General features: G+C 49.7%; 1 protein-coding gene across 1 annotated transcript in view; it reads right to left on the minus strand.

Moving 5' to 3' along the window:
* The window catches only part of Lhfpl2 (LHFPL tetraspan subfamily member 2), a 147,513-nt gene extending 138,203 nt beyond the window's left edge, over positions 1 to 9,310 (minus strand). The window contains exon 1 of the mRNA XM_075976298.1: positions 9,105 to 9,310. The gene's annotated coding sequence lies outside the window, so the exon portion shown is untranslated. The remainder of the gene's footprint in view (positions 1 to 9,104) is intronic.
* Between the last annotated feature and the right edge of the window lie 241 nt (positions 9,311 to 9,551).

Here is a 9,551-nt window from a genome sequence, read left to right on the forward strand (position 1 = left end):
TTTCTTTCTACCTAGGCACAGAATCTGAGCGCTCCAGCAAGAAAACACTTGGTCTGGTCAAAAGAGACAAGATTCTTCTATGGTCACAAAGACACTAAAGCCCAGATCTACCATGTATTCCAGGATCAAGAAGAACCAGTTACCTGTCTCACTCTGGCAGCTTCCACCACTTCTCACCCATGACTAAAAAGCATGTTTCTCTAAAATGGAAATCAATTCTCACATCTTTATTTTCCACAGCTCTCGCTTTTCTTCGTAAGAAGTAGGGAAATGGGATCCAAAGCATAAACACAACACTCAGATCAACACTGACCATGAAGAGAGTAGATCGGATATTCAGTTTCCAGGGAATGGCCCTCGCATCATGACCACATGGGAGCTGAAGGACCTCACTGTGTGTCACAGGTCCACAGGTAGCGTTGGAGCAGTAAGGACACCCAGGGCACATAAGGAATGCTGCTAATACCAGATCTCCTGCCCATAGGACCTATGCATATTGCAACTCAGAGGCCCCGTCCCATCCCGACGCTGGCTCCCGGCACCGTGGTGCCCACTCTTCCTGCTGCATCCACCCTGACACCAGCACACAGACTATTTCCCACTTCAGATGCTTCCTATGCTGATGCCGCCCTTCAGGTGCAGTCAAAGCATATCTGTAGACGAGGAGGTTGGTGTTGTTATAATGATGGACGAGACCACTGCCTCAGTCTCCCAGTTCACTTAGATCAGATCCCAGCTGGTTCGCGGAGGATGGGGAGCCTTTGATGTCCCTTCTGTCCACCCATTACTTCAGACGGAGATGCTCTTTATCTCAAGGGTCTGAGTCAACATGGGGGAGAGGATGGGGACCTCAGTAATGAGAAAGCCTTCAAAGCCTGCAGAGGCCCAATGCTTACAACCCGGTTATCTACGAGAACGACCCCCATCCCCAGTCCTGGAAACCCTTAGTAATCAGCACCCATTCCTAAACATTCCTAAAAGTAAAGGCTTTGGGGAAGTGACTCCGAACAGTGCTGACACAGCACTCTCTGATTTGGTACCAAACTATCAGTTTCTTCATAAGGGCAAGAGTGTCAAAACAAAACTGGAGACAGCTCCCCCGGGGCCAGGCCAGCTCTTCACAATCTGGAGAGGAGCAGGTGAGGCTGGCCCAGTGCCTAGCCAACAGCTCAGGCTCCGCCTGATTCTAAAAGCCATTTAGAAGAAGCTTTGTTTACAAAATGTGGGTTCTCAGGACCCAGTCCAAAACTATAGGTCAGAACCCCAGGGGAGGGCCTGGGAATGCAAATACCTAGCCAGCACCCAGCAGAGAGCTCAGCAAGGTTGAGAATAAAGCTCCGGGGAAACAATCGGCAACTTTGAAAATGCTTTGTAAGCACATAACTTCAAAGTTACAGGGTGTGTGGGAAAAATGCAGGTTTAACTGAAGGAACTTAAGAGTCTTCTTTCTCTGAACTTGTGGCACAACCAACAGGCAAGGCAATGGATTTAGCCCGAACCAAGCCACCCAACAGCCATATTATACCACATCACAAAGACCTCAGAACTTCCCTGCCCTACCTTAAGGACAATTTCTGCACAGCTGCTCCTGGCAGGCCACAGGGCCCCAAAAAGAGCTTCGAGGCCCTCAATCCCATCCCAGTAAAAGCAGGCAAACCGTTCCAAGCCAGACTCCACAGGCTCTGGCCAGGCAAGGTTCGGCCTTCACAGCTTCAGCTTCGCCACACCAGGTGCAGCACAAGAGAACTTGCTAGAATTACAGAGACTCTTCAGCCCCACCTGCCCTGCTGGGAGAGACTATATTTCAACAAGATTCCAAGTGACACCATGAAGCCCTGCTGGATGAGATGAGAGTTCCTGGTGAGGGTTTACTCCTGTCACTCCCGGCAGCTCACCCAGCTCTCCAGTTCTCCCAGGCCTCCGCTGCTCCTCCCACTCTTCAGCCCTGCTTTGTCTGGGGCCAAATCCCCCTCAGCCTGGCTCAATGACTGGAAGACACTCCAGAGTCCCCTTCTGAGGGAGTTAAAAGGAGTCAGGAAGTACTGCCTGTCTGTCACACTGGCACCTGGCTCTGCTTCTGCATCCCTTCCCTGAGGAGACAGGCGTACAGGCCCAGGACCATAAATCAGCAGGGACAATCCAGAGTCGAACAATGCCATGGAATGCTGGCTCTCTGGGTTCCAGCATGAGTTAATGAGGTCGAGGTCACGGGTATGATTAGCTTCCTCTGGAACTTGGCACAGACTTCAGCCCTCTGCCCTCAGGCGGCCTGCAAGTGTCCCCAGGGTTCCTGAGAGGACTTGAAAGGACCAACAAGGAGAGGCCCTGCTGGGCACCACCAAGGGAGGCCTCAAAAGACCTCAGTGACCAATAAGCAAAGTTCACTGAGGAAACAGACAAAGCCCCCGAGGGAAGGCTGGCTCGAAAGATGACAAGGTCAGACAAATTATCAGCACAGGGTAGACACACCAGAACCGAGAAAGCTAAAAATTTACTTTAGAAATGGCAAGTCTTGTGGCCAAGATTATTAAAACTTGATTTCTATCTATCTATCCATTTATCTATCTGTAATTTCATACCACGTATAATGACATACTTAGGTCATAATCCACTGGCCAGGATATTTTAAAATCAAACATATACATATACATATATATATATATATTTAAGTTGGTGGCAATTCAAAATTTTTTTCTTAATGTTTTAAATCCTAGAAGCTTTGTTGATAAAGGTAGCTGGTGACAAGGTCACCATTTTCTTAGATCCAAAGCCGTCACAGCAGTGTGGATCGGACGATCATCTATCCTAAATAGCCCTGGCCAACCGGTCACACAAGGTGTGCACAGAAACTGCCACCCCTTCAACATCATCACCACCACTTGGGTCATTATTTGATCTGGTGTGGCCTCTTGGCCAGTGCTGTCCCTACCTACGGTTCTTGACTTTGTCCCACAGATTAAGAATTCCACACAGTCCTTCTGCTTCTTTGGATTCTGCCCTTCCTTTACTAATTTAGAGAAGAGCCACGGACCTAGGCATAAGCTGGAAAAAACCCACATGAGCACCCATACACCCTAAGCACACCCACTTACCAAATGAAGACTTGGATGAAGCTGACCTACAGAACCCTATTAAGAGGCATGCTGTGCCCCGTCACAGCGTGGATCTGCAGTCAGTAAATTAGTAGGGGTGGATACCTTCGAGGATGAGGGCGAGAAAGAGTGTCATTAGGAACATCCACTGATGGGCCTAACTGTACACAGATGTCTTCGAGGATGGACTATTGGCCAGTTCCACGAAAAGAGCATGATCTGAAATGATTTTCAAAGTCGTGAGCCATGTTTTTCCAAAGGATGTGTTTAGTATACGAACCGCAGGCCTTTATAAAATGCAAGACATTTTATACTGACCGATCCAATGTATGACTTTTCAGTTTCTAAAACTTGATCGCTATCGACAAAGGGCGGGGGGGAGGGGGAAATCCAACTTTTTAAGAAGTTGTTTTGGCCTTCATCAGTGTGTACCAGGTGCCACTTATCTGCAGATAGAAGAGGCCACTGTAGACGCAGTCAGAACCTTCCTTAAACACCTGGCTCGCTGCCGCCAGCGCTGGAAAATAACACACGTGCTCAGTCCAGCACTGCCTGGCCAAAGAAAGGAAGCCTGAACTCCAGGAGCCCCTGACAGCACAGCTCTGCAGGAAAGAAAGAAAATGCTGAACAATAGAGCCAGCAGAGGAAAGGGAGCCCCTCTAAACTTTCCAGGCATGTGGGAAGGGCTTGCAGAAGCTATTTCAGACCCTCTGCTGCCTCGGCTTCTCCTGAAAGCAACAACAATTCCAAATTCCCCAAACCCCCTAGCTTGCCTAAAAAGTACTTAAGTTAGGCCTTTTTATCAATTAGACAGAAATACCAAGATAACCAGTTAAAACTCTAGCCTATATCCTTCCAACCCAGTGGAGTATGGGAGGCGAGGTACCAAACTGTCCACAGACAGACGATGGTTCATCAGGCCACGCTGGACTTACCCTAACTCCACGGCAAGAAGAGAGGACAGGGTTGTACACAAGTTAAATAGCATGCCTGTGATCCCACACAGTCATGGGGTCAACTTGGCACCCTTTCAATGATTCTGCAAATGAATGAAATTTAAATGAACAGCAATAACCCCCCAAGGAAGCCACACACACACACACACACACACACTCCCAGCAAAAAAGAAAAAAAAAAAGCAGTTGATAAGCTTGTTCCCCTCTCGAACGGGAGACTTGGAGAAGCCTGGCACTGCCCATCAGAGAGAATGCGGAGCACAGATGTGCAGAGCACGCGGGGCCGAGGCAGGGAAACGCACTTGAGACAGGTGCTGCCAGTCTTCCACCAACAAGGAGAGAAGCGTGTGGCGGCTGCTGCTTCCGTGTATTAGCCGGGGTTCCACAGCCTCAGGCTGATTATTCCTAACTGAAATTCTCCTCATGAGGAAAGGGTAAACTTTCTGTACTGCCGCTATCACCTCACTAGTGCCGAGTGTCGTTCCTTAGAAATGGTGTAAACGCCCGACGCTCTGCATGTCAGTGTCAGAACCGAGCTCAGGGTTCAGCGCCCACTGTTTCATAAACCACATAAAGTTTTTAAAGTTTGGTTAAACCTAACAAGTTCACCCCAAGCAAACAGCTCTGAAGTCCTCTTCAAGTTCCCCAGAATATTTCATTAGTGTCCATAAAAACCGCCAAATGAATAAGACGTGTTATTGAATCGAAATCAGAACAAAGTCACGTGAAGAACAGGAAAAGTACACCAGGGTTCCCCTTTCTGGCCAACCATGCCTTCACGTCGGAGCTGGTTGTTTCTCTTGACCTAGCTGGTGGTTTAAGGTTAAACTGAGAAAACAGGTGGATAACACAACTTTTAAATTAATTCAGGGTAGTATAGACTTACACAAATCTCACTCATAATCTTAGCTAGTGAAGGCCATCGTGTGTGTGTGTACGCACACGTGCACATGCACATGTGAGCTAGAATGTTCAGGCTGCTATTAAGAAATATCATAGACCGGGTGGTCTAAAAAAAAAAAATACACACTATTCCCTCATTGTGTTCTCAGAAGGAAAGAAGAGCTCAGAATGGGGGACCCACTCTCAGTACCTCACTGAAACCTAAGCCCCTCCTGGAGGCCTTCCTTCCTGGTGTCTGGCTTCAACATCTGGATCTAGGGACACGCAAACATCTGCCACAACATACATGCGCAGGGACGGAATCCATGTCTTTAGCTGCACACCCTCGGTACTAAACACACTCAGAGCTACTCTGTGAACCACAGGTCTTCCAGTTCAAAGAAAACAGATCCCGTCAAGCCCGCAGGGGGGCATCAGTCTGAGGTTGGCCACGGAGGCCAAGGGTCAGGAGCTTAATTATTCCCACTCGGGCCTGTTGAAAGAAGACGACATTTCAAAAGCTTCGGTCACAAGGACACAAAGGGCTCTCACCTGCAGCACTAAAAAGACATTTTCCTGAATGACAGGAGAGATGAATGGGCAAATGAAAACACTGGACACACCCCCAAAATTAGAAGGAGCAACAAAGGGCAGTCACCGGATCAAGAAATAACTGTTTTGTTAAGAATGCCTTTGTTCGCTTTTGCGGTCAACAGGCCCGGCGAGGGAGGGAGGCTGCAGCCCTGCGGCCACGCGACACGACTTTGTCCGGGGCCCTTTCATCCTGTCTGAAAACCCAATTTTTGTTCCTGCCTCTGCAGCCAGCACCAGCTTGCACACACCTCTAGCAGGCTCCAGTTCAGTTTTCAGTTCAGACGGACTCAACTACTCTTTGTCATCTGTCTCCAGATGGGGTCCTCACAAGTGCTCCCTCCCCGGAAGTCCCCATCCCCGAGGCCTCTCTCTAGGGAAAGCCCACTCCAGGAGCAACATCTCCAAGGTTCTCTTGGCCCCACTCCTATGAAGCCAGGATCCCTGCAGCATGGCACCGGCTACCTTGTCCACACCCTGTGGAGCTCTTTGAAAGTACAGTGAGGCCTCAGAACCTGTCCCACTGGAGAAGCTTCAAAAACATCAGCTAAATGACAGGATAAATGAATGAGCAAATGAACAAACTGGTATTACCACCCCTCATCAGGAGGAGGAGCACAAGGAACAGTTCCCATCCTCGAGAAATAACTGTTTTGTTAAGGGAGTCTCTGTTCACTTTGCTCTTAGGTGTCTACTACCTCAAGGCATACGTTAAGGCTGTTTTTTTGTTTTGTTTTGTTTTTAGTGAATTCTGGAAATTAGGCCTTTACGGACCACCTGTATCTTTCTAAGACTAGTAAGCATTGAGTATAACATTGATTTTAACATTCTTGGGCAGTGTTTATCATGTTCACCACTATCGAGTTTTTAAATTGTTTTCTTTCCAAATAAAAATATGGATATTTATTTTGATGGGATGTGGGGACCTAAGAATCTGCCAGCACACAGAGCACAGGCCTGGAATGATGAGCCCTCCGCACCCCAGCTCTCAGGGACACACAGATACTGTACTACAAAACGCCTAGAAGAGGTGGCCCAGGAAAGGCCAAAAAAATAGAGTCTGAAAGTTCTAGAAAGAGTGGATATTTCTAGGTATGGACCATCAGAGGCATGGCTCAACTCAGTTAATCATCTGAAAATCAGGGTATCCTCACATTCCCCTAACCCTGGGGACTCAGAGTGCTGACAATCGTTAACGTTTTCTGAGCATTCGCTGTGCATAGGAAACCATCTCAAGCCCCAAAGATATCGCTTAATCTTCCAAGGACTCTGACTTGAACTCGTTACCCCCATTTTCAAAAACTTTGGTTATTTTATTATTAGCATTTTAATTCTGTGGATATTTGTGTATCAGTGTATGGGGTTTGTATATATGAATGCAGTGCCTGCAGAGGCCAGAAGAGGGTATTCAATCCCTAAGAGCTGGAGTTACAGACAGTTATGAGCTACCCAATGCTGGTGGCGGGAATCCAATCCAGTTCTCTAGAAAGCAGTAAGCACTATTAACTGCGGTGCCATCTCTGAGATTTATTTGTGTGTGTGTGTGTGTGTGTATCTGTATGTATGCACACATGTGTGAGCAGGTGCCTTTGGAGGCCAGAAGAGGCCCTGAAATGCCTTGGCGCTGGAGTTACAGGCAATTCTGAGCCTCCTGATGTGGGTACTGGGATCAGAACTCCAGTCCTCACGGCAGAGCAACAGGAGCTCTTAACACCAGAACCATTGTTCCAGCCATACCACCACTATTTTATAGACACGGGGACCAAGGCTGAGAACAAGAAAACAGCCTGCCAAGTGTTCACACAGGGATTCACACAATTAGCTCAACAGACTGAATCCGAGTCTCCTAAAGACTTTTTCTAAGATTGATTTTCAATTCCATCTAGGTGTGTGTCTGCATTTGGGTATGTGCGCACGAATGCAAGTAGCTATGGAGACAGAGGCACTGGATCCCCAGGAGCTGGAGTTAGACAGTTGTTGAGTTACCTGCGCTGGGTTCTAGAAAATGAACTCGGGACTTCTGGAAGAGCAGCAAGAGTTCCTAATGACTGAGCCAGCTCCCAGTCCTGCGAGTCTCCTCAATTTTAACCCTCCTACGTTGGCAATTCTTTGCAGTGATGATAATACAGAAGACGGACACAACTTTTGCATACACACACACACACACACCCCTGAAGTTTTCAATTCATTGTTCTGTGACCATCTCCTGCTGTAGATTTTCCTCCCTGCCTTGCTCAACCCCTGCAGGCAGCAAAATCTCTGAGTCCCTATCTCAGCTGTTAGCAGGTGCTATCAATTGTGAGTCATACACATGGATAAACAGTGTGTATTATTTTTCCCATAAGGCACTGCTTTCTCTCATCTACAAAGATCCCTTTTCCCCCCACAGACAAATGACGGGTTCATGTATCATGACTCAAATTCTATTCACAAATGTTCGTTTGCAGTGTAATTACTCCTCCTAACTAGCCAGGCTTCAAGACAAATGAGCAGCCCCCTCCCCATCCGCCTGCACGCACAATGCGCCACCTCCCGCCAGAAAATGCTACCCTGCCACAGACCACAAGCCACAGTGTCTGCTCTGTGTGACCAGTTGGAGGTAACTATTACAAAATAAGATGTTGTTCTGTATTGCTTTAACCCTTTCGAATATTAGTTCATCAAGATCAGATTTCCAACATAGGCTGGAAATCTTGACTGCAGAAGGATTTTTGTCTTCCCAGTCTTTAAATGATTTAATCGTCGCGAACGTGTTCTCTATCTTAATTTGAAAAGTTTTTTTTTTAAGTGATTAGGAGAGCATCAGAAAAAGCAAGATAAGTTCTCCTGTCTTCTCTTCCATCTCTGGGCAGGGAGAGCTCTCAGAGAATGAAAGTCCCTTCGAAGGAAGTCTGGGTTACTCTACGGCTCCCCCACACCTCGCCGCCCTCTGGCTCCACACACTCGCGGGCAGTGGTTCCACTTTTCCATATGGGTCACCAGCTGTAATCTACAAGCACAAACAATCACAGCACAAAAATACAGGAAGCTTCCCCGGGATAGGGAATGAGGATGAGAGTCTCTGCCTTTCTCTCACTCCACAACGGATTTCCATAAAAACCTCTGAAGCTCCTGAAATAACAGAAAAGTTGAGCCGGCTTGGAGAAAATCTTCGCTTTTCTTAGTTCAGAGAGCACGAGACCGCGAACAACCAGAGAGAGAAGGGAGCCGGACGGGTGTAGGAACTGCATAAAAACCTGTCCTTCATCCGCCCCAGATATGGTGTACTCCCCTCACCCCCACGCCCGCCCACCTCCTCTCCAACCCTCACCCCTGGTCTCTGTGCTTGCCACAAAAAACATGCAGCCCGGGTCTGAGATGCAGCTGGGGTCTGTGGCCAGTGAGACCCACGCGGCACGGAGCAGGACTGGCGGGGGACCCCTGCAGCTCCCCCAAAAGAAGCAGTTCCATGCTCAACTTCGTCCACGTCTGCTGCCGGCGCTACAGCGGATCCTTCCCGCCCCGGCACCCGCCGTCTGTCCCGCGGCGCCCCCGTGAGCTGTCCGGGACCGTCCCCCTCCCGGGCTCCCCGCGCCTCGCCTACCTGGCCGGGGACGCTCTGAGCCGGGAGCATGAAGCCTTCCCCAGCCTGGCTCTCCGTGCAGCCACCTCGCTGCCGCCTCGATCTGGCCCTTGCGGACCCGCACGGGCGAGGGCGGGAGCAGACGAGGGTCGGCGGCGCCGGGGCGGAGGCCGAGGGGCGGGCGCAGCGGGAGGAGGCGGCTGAACCTCGCAGTCAGGCCGGCCGCTGCCACTCAGCATCCCCGCCTCCTGCCGCCGCACGGGGAGGGGTCGGCGAGGCCCAGCCTCCGGGGCCCGGGGGGGGGGGGGTCCTGCAGGGCTGGGAATGGTGTGCGCTACACGGGATCCCGACGAGAGGGGTCCCGGAGCCCTACCGGGTCCCCTCCTCATGCACTTTGGAGGAGCGGTCTCTGGGGCGCTGTGGTGGACCGGATCCGGCGGGGCGGGAAGAACGTTGGTCGGTGGCCCT

The sequence above is a fragment of the Microtus pennsylvanicus genome, chromosome 6 (genome assembly GCF_037038515.1).
Source record: "Microtus pennsylvanicus isolate mMicPen1 chromosome 6, mMicPen1.hap1, whole genome shotgun sequence".
Taxonomy (NCBI): Eukaryota; Metazoa; Chordata; class Mammalia; order Rodentia; family Cricetidae; genus Microtus; species Microtus pennsylvanicus.